This window comes from Oryctolagus cuniculus, chromosome 15 (assembly GCF_964237555.1).
Source record: "Oryctolagus cuniculus chromosome 15, mOryCun1.1, whole genome shotgun sequence".
NCBI classification, from domain to species: domain Eukaryota; kingdom Metazoa; phylum Chordata; class Mammalia; order Lagomorpha; family Leporidae; genus Oryctolagus; species Oryctolagus cuniculus.
Genome location: NC_091446.1, coordinates 59,017,286 through 59,031,613, shown reverse-complemented (window position 1 = coordinate 59,031,613; position 14,328 = coordinate 59,017,286). Strand labels below are relative to the sequence as shown.

General features: G+C 33.7%; 2 protein-coding genes across 9 annotated transcripts in view; one reads left to right on the top strand and one right to left on the bottom strand.

Moving 5' to 3' along the window:
• The window catches only part of CTNNA3 (catenin alpha 3), a 1,675,875-nt gene that overhangs the window by 676,074 nt on the left and 985,473 nt on the right, over positions 1–14,328 (top strand). The window lies entirely within an intron of this gene.
• Positions 1–14,328, bottom strand: part of LRRTM3 (leucine rich repeat transmembrane neuronal 3) — a 179,162-nt gene that overhangs the window by 153,893 nt on the left and 10,941 nt on the right. The window contains exon 4 of one of the 4 annotated variants that reach the window (XR_007910882.2): positions 1–14,328. This exon is cut by the window's left edge and continues 48,027 nt beyond it. The exons of the other annotated variants lie outside the window; for them this stretch is intronic. The gene's annotated coding sequence lies outside the window, so the exon portion shown is untranslated. 4 annotated transcript variants of the gene reach the window in all.

Sequence of the window (14,328 nt, the reverse complement as noted above, 5' to 3'; positions counted from 1 at the left end):
CCTTAGTAATTTTTACTATGGTATTTCCAACAGAGAGATTTTTACTATATTATTTCCACCAGTCAGTTTTTCAATAAATTCATTTTGGATTTGAAAAATATATTTAAATAAGTAAATAAATATTTACAAAAATATAAAAACAATTACAAAATTTTATGACAATAAATATTTACAAAAATAAATATTTACAAAATATTTCTTCTGTTATATTGCTGAATGGTTCCATTGAACACTTTAGGAATATCATCAATGAAGTTTATACATTTTTGCTAATGTGTAATAATAAATTTGGACTTTTTTTATAAGACTACAAGCTTTTCTTAGAGTCTGATAATCAACTAGCTTTAGCAGCAAAGCAGAAAGAAAGTTGAACCTTTAATTTATCTGAGCTGGAATTACTCCTTTGATCTAAAAATTAATGCAGAGCTTAATTAAGAGATCCACAGTAAACATCTCTACCCTTCCCCTTTTTCAGAAAAAAAAATTTCACTAAAATACATATTGGACTGTTGTGTGAAATGATTTACGCGGTATCACTGAGTTTCTGGGAATTGTTTTACCTCATTTTGATAGTAAGATCCTAGAAATGAAGGAAATAAATAATAGATTGTTATCATTTACCATTTTCAATATTGTCAATTTGGATGATTTCTTATGTGGGTTACTAATCAGGGATAGAACACCCCCATGTCATTGTGATATTCTTCCTGTAGATATAAATATTGGGAAGAAATGAGCTATGCTGAATCTTATGGTTAAGCTCCATAAATCAATAGCTCTTATATAAATAATGCATTAATCAAATCTTCCCGAGTAGAACTCTAATTGAGAGCCCTGAAAATAAGATTCGACTACTAGTCAGAAAGCATCACATAACAAACACGGTAAGATTGTGTTGTCTTGAAAAGACAACTCCATGTTGTCACACTAGTAAATTCATCTCTTATCCTCTTTCTTGATCTAGATTTTTTTCTAGATATTCTCTCATTCTGCCCACTTGCTTGATGGAAATTTTCTTTGGTCAATGCATCCATCAAAGCTTTTTAAAAGCCTTCTTTATGGAGGCAGGAGTTTGGCATAGCAATCAAACACTGCTTATGACACCTGTATCCCATATCAAAGTGCCTGGGTTTGAGTCTCCATTTTGTTTCTGATTTTAGGTTCCTATTAATTCTCACTCTTAGAGGCAGCAGGTGAGGATTCAAATAGTTGGGAGTCCTGGTCCAACCTTGGCTGTTGCGGACATCTGGGGAGTAAAACAGTAGATAGAAGGTCTCTGTCTGTCTGCCTCTCTCTCTCTACTTTTTAAGTAAATAAATAAATTAAAATAAAAAACCCTTCTTTGTATGAGATAACATAACACACAGTTCTTCAAATATTAGCTTCTCCAAACTCTTTGATTACACAGCTCACTAATGGGGCATAATATGAGAACTGCCAAGAGAATCCTTGCCTAAAATATATAATCCTCCATTGACCAGCTGGCCCTGTTGCCAGTGTCTAGAATTTTTCCTTTAAGAGATAGTACATTTTATTGAATTAATCTGTATCCTACCTAAATTCATCAGTATTTGACAAAAAAAAAAAAAGGAGCAAAGGTGTTTAGGAAGAGAACAAAAGAAAAAAAAAATAGATGAAACTAAGAGGTAGGAAGGTAAGCCAAAAATACATATGATAAAGTACTGAACATTGATTAGAAGTATTTGTCTTTGATGCTTTTGATATTTTTAGTGAGAGAAAGAAAGAATAAGGGGTCGGGGCAGGGAGGGCAGGAGTAGTTGCATGAATAACAATATATTGTAGAATAAAATTATTTGGAAGAAGCAGAACTATTCTTCCTTCTCCTATGGGCCCTTGCAAAGAATAGTTTGTGATATAGTAAAATAATTTCAATAAGTTTCTCATAATAAAAACAGAATTGAGCCCAATAGCTCCTCTGCTTCTACAATTCCTTCATGGTGGAGGGACCTCAAAACACGTCAATGTAAGCAGCTCTGAAGAAGCCCCACTTGAGAGTAATCAAAGAGTAGTGGGTCCGGTGTGTTACAGTACTGTCCTGAGGTCATACCTTGAAGAGTGAATGATGCAGATATCAACACCTCAGTGTGAAGTGGTTTACTCATATGTAAACATAAAATGCCCAGAGAAAGGTTGGCTTTCTATGAACTGAAAACAACAAACAGTGGACTGTGATGTGGAGGGGAGGTTGGTGAGGGATTTAGGATTGAAAACAAGGACAGCTAAAAAGCATGATCACCTCAGTGATTTCCTTAGAATTGGCTTTATCCATTTCCAGATTATAAAAGTAGAAAATATTTTAAGCTCACATTATATTTACTGGTGCAAAAAAGAAAAAAAAAAAACGACTAGAGGAAGATTTCCACTCACATTTCCTGAGTAACACAAGCTATGGAATACATGAGATAGGAAGGTCATTAAGGACTTTCTAGCAGGCGATCTCCTCTTTGTATAGGAAAGGGATTTATTTTATTTGGAGAGGGTAGTAGTCAGGGGAGGTGGTGGGCAGACATTAGAAATTTGTAGATCTACAGCTCAGCAGTATCTCATGACACAATATCAAGTGAGGAAGAAGTGAGACTCAAAAGAGGGTGTATGCTTCATGATTCTACTTCTATAAACACCAAAACAGATAAAGATAGCCAATGCTGTTAGAGGTAACACTAATTGTTACTTTGGGGATGGAACTAGTGATGGAAGAACCAGAGAATCTTTGGAGTGAAGCTCAGGCTCTTTTTTCTTGATTTGGAGCAGAGAACACAAGTGTGCCCAGGTCTACATCAAGCTGTAGACAGATGATAGAGTACCTGGTATATTTCATATGCCAACAAAACATTTTTGATGAAACTACAGAGATGCCTCCTGTAATTAGAATATTGCAAACCTAGTCATGGCTCTGTCATCCATTCTCAACTTTTTCAAAGAGCAAGATACTGACTGGATTTCAACTCTTTCCCTTTCCTGCTTCCTCTCAGATTTGCCCAACAGAATATTTCTTTTCTCATAATATCAAAGATAAAAAACTGCATTTAAAGTAGCATGTTTGAAATTAAATAACTTGATGTCACTATTAGCAAGTAATACTTTTATATTAGTATAGTATTTTAAATTAGTATAATGCAGTAAGAGTATTAATATAGTATTTTATATTAATATAGAAAATATCCACCATGAAGGTTTCTAAAGACTGCACAATGCCTATGCTGAAAAATAAAGAGGCTGGGCAACAGGATCTAGATAAGCTTTTCAGGAATTATCTGGTAAAAAAATAAGAACAGTAAAGAGCATCTTGAAAATATTACATGGAAAAAGCAAATATGTTTAAATAGTATAGTCAGCTGCTAATTCCAGACAGAGAAGATTTTTCTCTCAGGTTTTAAAGTATAAACAAAATCTAATAAGATTTAACACTTCAAAGTTACTAACTGATTGGCTAATGAATCCACATAACAGCTCTGTGAGGTTTGTGTTAAGTATCTACCATTTCACAGATTTTGTATCATTTAGCATCTCATAGCTCTTTCATCTCTGCTATTATAAAATTATTTAAAAATACTAATTATTATTAACATATCTCCAGTGAAGGACATGTATCAAATGTATTTCTTGAGAAAAGGAAATTCAAGCTTTATAAAACAAATTTCAAAAACTAATCAGATAACTCAGTGATTTTCCTAATAATCTGACTCCAAATTTCAAACATCCTTTGACCTCCATTGTGTTTTATTTGCCCTGAAGAAAAAAATCAACTTGTTTATCTGCATGTGATAGATGCTTAATAAACATTCACTGGAATTTTTTTTCTTTATAACACTTTAGATAATATGCTTTTCCATAATGAAGTCATCATTTCACAGACTCAGATGGAATTTAATAATTAATATTAATATTGCATATTTCTGCCCCCCCATATAAATAAACTGTTCTACACTAAAAATAAATTAGGTGCTGAGTTACACAGGACATTTGATTTACCACAACAGATAATCAAGGACGTGATATGGCCATGTCACAAACAGGTAGGAGGAGGGATGAAAAGATAGAGATAGGGACAGATATACATTATGGGGGTGATTTAAAGAAAGGTTTGAAAGAAAATGGAGTCAGTTCTTCAAATAACGTTCATGAAACAGAAATTATACTGAATTATTAGAAAAACAAAGTACTAACAATACGTTTCTATTGTGCACAGCAAAATTGTTACAGTAGATACTTAATGCAGCAAGTCCATTATAAAATATATACAGAAGGCATCCAAATTTCTGGTAGACCCATTTCAGGTTTGATTTAGTGATTGTTAAATTTAACTTCAGGAATAGTGAGTAATTTCTGATAGATTGCAGAATTGCCAGTTTAAATGTTGACTATGAGAACTTCGACTTCATGATTCCAATCAAGTGCTGCATTTTAAAAACATAATGAAGGAGGAGGAGAAAAATTGTATTGGACAGCAGTGCCCACAAGTATGTGCTACCTCAGCTCAAACTCAAAATTATCCTTTGTTCCCTTCTCTTCCGATTTTGCATGAGAAATTGATGCCATGTCATGATATTAGGCTAATCAGAACTGCACCTTGGGTTTAAATCTAAATTTAATTAAATGATTTAAAGTCTGTGATCTCTCCCCTACACCATGAAATAAAAGTAGTCTTCCATGAATGGATGAAACTTGAGTATTTTAAAACATGATAGCTCTGATCTATCTTAAAATGGTTTTGTTGTTATTCATATCTATTTGTTGATGTATTAATTTAATAATTTTGGATATAAGAAGATGTTCTGTCATTTGAAAAAAAATCATTTGTTGGCCCTCTGTTTCAGCTACACACAGCTCACGCAGCTTGAATTCTGGCTGGCACGGGCAGTGCGGGCAGGGCTGCAGCTGTTAGCGTCCCCTCCTCCCATGCTCATCATGAGTTCTGCAAATGAGCCTTGCAGACTGATATTGCATTCTGCAGTTTATTTGACAAATAGCTTTTGTGGCCTTTGATTTTTCATATCACTCATAAATTTTGGCAACAGACGAGTTGTTTGTCAGATTCAAATTCCATACATTCGAATGGAAAAAGTTGATGATTCTTGCATTCATAAGTGGACTCTAACCTTAGGATTTCCTTGTAGATTTTACTTAAAACTACTGTGAGAGAAACCTAGGATATTCTCCTGATGGTGACTAGCTGCAAATTATTTCTATCCATATGTCATAAATCTTGATAATACATCTTTTAAAATGTGCCCGAGAAACATATTTTGTGTTTATAGTGCTGAATTTCAGTGAGTCGAATTGTGTTTGGGCAGTATGTTTGCCTCTTCACGTTCTGTGTGACAGTGGAGTAGAATGGAGACTTCAGTCATTCAGCTGCAGGCTCTAAGAAAGCCTGTGGTAACTGTGCATTTTAATTAACTGAATCAGCTGAGGAAATGTTGTCTCTCTACTGTGGTGTAGCTGTCTGCCTTGTAAAGTCCCTCCCTGGATAAACAGAGGACTTCTATTTCTTAAACTGCCTTTCCCCCTTGGTCTTTAAGAGTGTTGGACTTTTTCCTTTTTCTTAAATTACAGGTGGAGAGGGTTTCATTAATTCTAAGATGATTCTCTAGAAAACTCAGTGGCATTTTTTACAGCACTTTGGGCTACAATATAGGTACTACAGGATGAATGCTGTTACTGGAGTGCACCAAAGCATTTAGAAACCTAAATCATTTTTTGTCATATTATCAGAGATGACATCTATACTTGGGGATAGTTGAGATTGAAGATCAAACAGATTTTTCTCTTTTTCTTCCTTTTAATCTAATGAGTGAGCCACTGTGAATGAAACCAACATAATGGGAATAATTTAACCAGTGATTTTTTTTTTTTTTTGCACAATACACTGCTGGATCTTAAAATTGAGTTGAACATGAGGACATAGTCATGGTTCAAGGAGTTATGTACAAATTTGACCTCTGAAAATATGATTTATGAACATATTGAAAACTGCTGAATACATCTGCTCAAAAATTTCTTCTATGATTGGCTATGGATTAGTTAGTTGCTAGAATCTTTTATTTAGCGTCATCAAATACCCTGTGCAGAATTTCTGAACCAAAAGTAGATTAATACAAATTTCAGAGAGTGATTTTTTTTTTGTCTTTTCAAACCATGTCCATGGTCCCATGTTCCTGTATCTGAGCTAGACCAAGCAATTTTAATACTGAAAATAAAACCCCAATCACTTCTTTAAATTCTTCTTTAAAGAGAATAGAAACAAAAACTTGAAAATAATGTAAGTAGTCATCAGGCATATCTCAAGAAGAGGTTTTACAAGTAAAATGTGATGCATTAATTGTAATGAAGTCCTAGAATGGATAACCAAGAAAAGGGCTGAGGAATGCAGTTCTTGGAAGACTGTTAAAAATACAATGAAATTAGCTTGGACTTTCAAACAAGAAAATGGACTGCACAGTTTCCAAAAACTCATATAGCTACAAGATTTTAGGACTACATAAAATTTTCACTTCGATTCTCTTGTTATATGTTTTCTCAAAATAAATCTACTCTAATGAAAAAAAAAATGATGGCAAAGATTAAAAAGGGCCAGAGCCTGAGAGATATTTCACATGAAAGGAATTTTTGGATGATTTACAAATCTACCTTATCTTGTAAATTACAATTAAAATGCAACTTGAAAATTCTTTAGGGTGGATGTCATTTCTATTTTTCAATTTAAACTACCATTTACAAAATTATAGTTCTCCATTTATAGATCCAAACAAAGCTATTGAATACAAATAGGAGGTTTTATTCCTTTTACATTAATTTATTAGGCTATGTCATTTTAATTATTGCTTTTCCAGGAGATAAAAAACATTTTTTTCCTTTAACACAGTCTGAAGGTGCATATTTAAGTTGTATAGATTGACTTGCATAGACTCTAACATGCCTTCCACATAATAAATATTTAGGAAGTGAAAAAGGTATTACTGTTTGTCAACTTCTGAATATTTAAAGTTTAAAGTCTCCAGAAGAATAGCAATTTTGGAAACATGTATAGTCAGAAAGCCAAAGACTTGTGACCTGGACGCTGTGAAACTGTGCAGCATCATCTTTGTGTAGTAAAAGAAGGGAGGCCTTGGTATGTATCTATAGCAGAAGCCTTGTAGAATTGGGAATAAGGTAAGGAAGGAGACATCCAAACTAAAGAGCAAAGGACTTCTCCCAGGAGGAGGTGGGCAAAGAAGAGGTCACAAATACACAGCTTTTACAACAAAAGTTGACTACCCAGGCTCCACTAAAATCAAAGTATATTTATATTTAGAATTAAATATTATTCCTTTGTCTTAATTTTTCTTTGCTCCTAGGCACTTTAACATATCCCAAAAATGTTCACAACTTTGTTTATCCAGGGAATCTGCTAGTAGATTATTCATAACATAGAAGTCATTTAAATCAGAATATGATTCTTTAAAATTATATAAGTATATTTTTGGGAAGACTATATGTAGTACAAAAAGTATATATGAAATAAAAACAAAAAAGAGTGTATATTGACTACATAAGTAAATGATGTTGACACAATTAAGTCTACATAGAATTTAAATATTTGCTCTGGATTATAATTTTATAATAACCTGAATTATACTCTAGATTGCACTCTAGAGAATTAATTGTAAAAATAACCAAGAATAAAACACAATCACAATTGGAAATAAGAAAGAAGAGATGATCCATTTCCTCAAAAAAGAGAATGAAGACACATTAATAACTCTAAAACAAGTCAGCAAGAGTTGTAGTTTCTGATACATGTACAAAATAGCATGGGATGGGCTGCACTGTGGTGCAGTGGGTTAATCCTCTGCTTGCAGTGTGGGCCTCCCATGTGGGTGCAGGTTCCAGTTCTGGCTGCCCCTCTTCCGGTCTAGCCCTCTGCTATGGCCTGGGAAAGCTGTGGAGGATGGCCCAAGTGCACCCACATGGGATACCAGGAGGAGGCACCTGGCTCCTGCCTTTGGATCGGCACAGCTCCGGCCATCTGGGGAGTGAACCAACGGAAGGTAGACCTTTCACTCTGTCTCTCCCTCTCACTGTCTGTAACTCTACCTCTCAAATCAATAAATAAAATCTTTAAAAAAAAATAGCAAGGGAAAAAGGGAAGGGCAAGGTTACGATTTGTAGAGTCAGGAGAATTTGAGTTCAATATTATCATAGAAAGACTGAGAATTGACAGGAGGACTGGGGAGGGAGAAAAGGCATTTCTCATAAAAGAAACTGCCTGAGAAAAAGTACAGAGGGAGGAGTGGTAGGAAAGTCTGTGCTACTGAAGAACTGACTAGCAGGAAATTATACAGAAATAAAGACGATGACACTGGACTTTGTTAGGGGGTTTAGGGCGTTGAATCTATACCGCCATCACTCTTCAGTGTTAACCATATGCCTCGATGCCACTGACCTTAGGGCAATTTAAATTATTTCTTACACAGATATTCCATTGTAAATAAAAAACGATAGTGCCCTATGTTCATTATTAAAGCACACTGTGATACTGGAATTCTTAGCAGGCAAAGCTAATGAAGGAAACAAGAAATTTATGACGATGAGCCAAGCTCTGTACTAAGTGATTTTATCTTTGTCATCTCATTTAATCTTCATGGACCTTTACACGAGTTAAATAATATATGAAATATGCCTGTATAAAAAGCATATGAAATACTCAAGAAATGCTGATTCCCTGCCCTCTTGCAACAATTCTGTGATGATTACATTGTCTCTAATAAATAAATAAATAAATAAATGAAGCCAAGACTGTAGAATTTGCAGGTATTAGGTCCCAGAACCAGATTTCAAACTAGTTCCTCCTGGATCCACAGCCAAAGTTCTTTCTAGAATACAAGGTTGTTTTTTCATGAAGAAAAACAGAGGAAAAAAAACAGGTAAAAATCACTGAAGAAAGCCCTGAAATATATTTTATTGAATGAAAAACATGGTTTGCCCTGCTTAATTCCCCTGGTAAGGTTCTACCTCATGTTTGAGAAAAATATAGAGCAATCCATGTAGGATGATTTTAGATGCTTACAAAGCTGTTAACCCCCAGAAGCACTTTCCTGAACTCTGTTGGTTATATCTGTTTTTAGTATATGACTTTCTTACCTCTAGCTAAAGGTTTTTTATCTTTATTTAAATGTAAGTGCCCTTGGAAGGGACAATGCTACTGCTCTTGATCTGGGAACGGACATTTATATGATAAGCCATAATGATTCAAGAAAGTCTTATACAAAATTGGATCAAGAGATTTTAGCATTTTTAATCCTTCTGAATAGAGGAAAAGCACAGAAATGGGAGCTGAGACAGAAGGCAGACGTTCCAGACTTGCCTCGATTGCGCTCTAGAGAAAATCTAAAAGCCGCAATCATAAAACTGATGAAACAAAAACAAATCAAACAAACTAGACACCTCTCTCTATTTGAAATAGGAAAATAGAGGGAATTGAAGGTTACATAATTATGACAGCAAACTTGGAGATTAATTCTGCTGTGGAGAAAGTGAAATACAGGATATTTATAATTTGGGATTATTGTTAAATTTTAGAAATATATTGGGTTTTGACTATTTAAAAATCTTCATTGACCTTTTTTTTTAAAATTTATAGCTAGTTCAATGCTTTTGCCTTTAGTGTAAACTAATAAAGACCCTACATATCTATGTGTTAGACCATAAAACAACTGAGGAGAAGCTCATAAAAATATATGTGATTTTTACATTTACTACTTAATCCTCTCTGTAAAAGTATATAGGACTAAGTGCATGCTGCCTTTAATGACACGAGTTGGGTTGGAGTGGGTACCATAGGGTGGGAAGAAGACTAGACTGGCAGATTGGAATTCAGACAGTAGAGGAACATCCTAATGGTGAACCATTGGAAATAATTTTCTAAGGGGCACTGGAGATGTATAAATTGGCTTGAGAAGCCAAGTGTGGGTAAGGTCTGAATTATTATTGGGTAGACTTATAAAGATATAAAAATATATATGATTAATAGATAATTCACTGAAAGGCCTGTTTGTGTATTTTAAAAAAATGAGTTTATTATGAAAGTTATAAAAGTCTTCTTATCAAATCATGACATAATATACATAGATTCCTTATACAAAATAAGGACTCAGTTACACAAGATACATAGACACACATATAAAAATATAATAAAATATACAGTAAAATATGGCCTGTTTTTCTTTAGGACTCTATAACATGCCTAACTTTGTGGGAAAAAATACTTATATGATATAGCTTCTGCTAAATTATACAAATTTTCAAATATTCTATTTTTCATTATTATCATAAGTTGTTACCTACCCTGGCATTGGATATATGGCTGTACACAATTCCAGTCTTTATGAATTTTCACTTCAAATTTCTGTACAAAATGTGCAAACCTCTCATAAGTTGTCAAGTACAAGTCAGGATTGATCTCAAAGTGCTGAGTCAGTGTTGAAATGTCTTACTGTTTTCACTGTTGTAAAATTCTTAGAGTGTTTTCATTCTTGTGACTTAGCATTTTTTACTGTAATAATCTTGTCACAAGTTTATCAGAGTTTTTAAAGTTGGTATTTCTTCAGTATCAACATAATGTATTCTACAGTTTTTCTTATGAGTCTGATTAATTGCATCAAATGGAGGCTGGTAAGCATTTTGCTTCTTTCAGAAAGTACAGAAGACTGTTATTAATGATGAGAAGCACAATTTGGTTACATGTGGGGCCACCCGGTTTAAACCAGAAACAGTATTCAACAGCATATCCTCCCTATATGATAATCTATCTATGGGAGAACATTGTTTTTTTACTATCATATTGTTAATAGACTTGAGCACCTAGAGGGCTTATTTGAGGTCCTTTGATCTTTACTGGCTAAAAGTATTTTACATTTAGAATAGATAGAATTAATATGATGAAGCTTTAATTAAAAATACTTTTGTTAGATATAGTGTTTATCACTTCATATGTGAGGGGAAAATGTTTGCATTTGATCCCTGAGAAAACAAAATTATGATTATGATGTAGGAGTGTTTTTGATTGGTGAAATACAGAGGAGTAATCCAATACCTAAATCCTGTACTTTACTTTTTGGTGTTAGTTAATTAAAAGGGAAAATAGTAAGGTTTAATATTTATCAGACTGATCATTCTGCCAAATTTCCTCTTTTTTTTTTTTTTTTCTATTGAAAATCAGAATATCACTTTAACGTGTTTTACAGGCTGGAAAGATAAAGTGTCAGCCAGTTAAGTTTGTCTTTTATTTTAATATATCATGCACATATCTTTTCTGTTGAAGATAGGTTATTATTTGTGTGAAATGTTCAAATTGTGTGAATTTTATTGGGATGACTTTACTATGATATAAGGAGTAGAGGCCTTGGAGACAAACATTTTAAGAATGGGAGAAAGAAATGAAGAAAATTGCTTCTTGGGAGGAGTAGGACCCCATGAAAATAATAATAAAAATTCACAGCATAGAGTATTGTCAAGAAAGTTAGTAATTTTCATTAAAATATTTGTTGATAAGGATGATAAAAGTTCTTTTTCTTTTTTAACCAATAAAATGGATTATTTGTTGCTAATAGAAGCTCTGTTGTTATAAAGCACAGTTGTAAAATATGTTGGATCTGCTTGGTCTTATTTTATGAGCCATATATTCTGGAGACTATTCCATATATCCTCTATGAGCTCCCAGAGTTCTCTTGACTTCTTCAGGAGACCTAACTCAAGAACACTCATCTATTACCCTTTGAAGTAAAAGCAGCATAACATTCTTAAGTGCTCATTCCTGTGAGAAACCACCATCCTCTCTCTGTGATCTCTAGAGATGTCATAGGAATTTAGCTATCAAAGCAGAAGAGTTGGTGTCTGCTTAAGTTACAAGAATTTTGGGAATACATCTGTTACTTTGTACTTTGTAAGCCCCAGTACATGAAGTGGAGAGAGATTTATGATTATACTGGTTATTATTTGATGAGTTAAGTATGTGATTTTATATAAGCAAGTATGCTGTTATTCATAAAAGACAAAAATAACTTGTACTTTTATACTACTTATTTTTTAATACAGTGAATATCAGTGATTACAACTGAAAGATAAAGTTATTAATAATTTTTATCCTAGGAAGAAAAGTTGTGTACAGCTTACCATTAGGGTGTGTTTAGGAGGGACAAGAACAGAATAGATGTTCTGTGATTGATGCCTAGAATATGTGCTATTCTCACAGTCCCATGTTATGAATAATTACTGATTGCTCAATAATGAGGTCATCTTGCCATGTAAATATCATAATTATATAGTTTAAAGTCAACATGGGCTGAAAAGAGTGATCTGGGAGAGGGGATGGACAAATAAACCTCTCTGTTGATTGAAAGCCCTTGCTATCCTGACTTGATTTGGGGCACAACTAAAATTTTGATTTCGTTTGGGAAGTTTTTGGTTCTGTATACTTTGGTTGGTATCTTTATGTCTGTTGTAGAATTGTCACCACTATTGACAAAATGCTAGATTTGGACAACATGGAATGGTCAAAGATAAATTCTATACTCATATTGATATAAATGAATTTGGACTTCTGTAACATAGACTCTCAATTGCTTTTTGACCTATGCCAAACATAGAATACCAGTACACTCACCAAGAAGCACTGAGTGCTCTTTGAAAATAGTGGATTGCTTCCATTTTAGTGTTTACAGAGTACTGCTCATATTTGGTCCTTTCAATAATCATGAATAATCAATAGAATATATCCATTTTTACATGAGAAAGTTATAGTCCAGAAAAACTTAAAAGTTGTCTTGAAAACACTTGATTAGTAAATGGTAGAGAATTTTGAATTTATGTCTCGATTTCCAAGGCCCATATTCTACCATATGTGGCTATAATATTCTCTGCAAATGAAAAGGAATTATAAACAATTTTATTTACTATTTTCTGAAGCATTTTTATTGTATTCTACCTTATAAATCAAAATCACCAATGACTTTGGAGGTCAAGCAAAAATTGGGTCCAATTCTGTAGACTTATGATTAGGGCAATAGTCACTTTCACTTGTATATTTTTTCCCTTTTCAAAAGCCACTTTTACAAGCTTGATCTATTCTATTCCACTTAACTTAGCTTTTTCATTTAAATGTACTGATATTATTTTTCTTGCCCATAGTTTCTCCCAACTGCCTCTGATTTTTATGTATCTAGCTAAAGAATACAAGAATAGAAAACTGCATGGATTTGCTGCAGGTCTAGATTCTAATAAGAACCCAGGGAAAACAGGAATAGAACAAGCAACATAATTCCTGAGTTTTTTATTTCTCATGGCTCAGTAATTCTCATCTGTCATATCTGTAAATCATTTTGTCTTAGGCTTCCTGTTCCGATACTTGTTTCTGATGCTTGTTTAATCCACACTTTAAATAAACTATTTGAGTTCTCATCTTAGTAAATGTCAAGGGAAGAGAAGATGGATCATGCACCTATAGCATCCTAAAAACCTTTGCCAAATCCATGAATCTGACTCTGCATTATCCTTCCCCAGAAGGAGAGCGTAATTTCATTATCCATGAATCATCACCTCTTAGACTGTAACATCATTGTCAGAGAGCCTAATAGAACCAGTGTTCAGCTGGCTGAAAAGGGGGAGGGAGGGAGAAAGCACTGAGGCAAAGCACAGGTCACTGGCATGATCAGCAACTGGAGACTTCTAGAGACAGAACGGGTGGCCTCCTTCCCTTAATATCTCTGATATCCCTTCTAATAATAAATAACTGTTGCTTATTCTTTCAATATTTATATATTTAAATTTGATTTCCCAATCTAAATTACATGTTTCAGTATCCTGCCTATAGAAAATAATAACCTATTTAATTAAAAATTCAGACTATTTGGCTAATATCAATGTATGTAAAATATTTAAGCAATTTCTTACCTATTCTCATTGCATTGTTATTTGTGCTTCATCTTTGGACAGATTTATAGCCCTTAGTATAAGTTCTATGGCCTCTGTTCTGATGTTACTAAAAAAGTCATTGTGAAAAATAAAACTTTAAAAAACCACATAATAATTATGTTTCAAGAGAAATCAGCTAAGTAAAATTCAAATCTGGCGTACAGATAAACGGCAACATACCTGTTGTTAAGTACCTTTCTACAAGGATTGAGGATAAAAAGCTGCGATGTATGAATAAACTGTGGTTAGTCTAATCAGCCACTGGAGGTCACTGGTGCTCCACAGAAAAACAGTTTATTGCCTGTTGGCCTACCTAGGTAGTTGACTCAACAAATCAAGCAAAAAATGACTTAAATA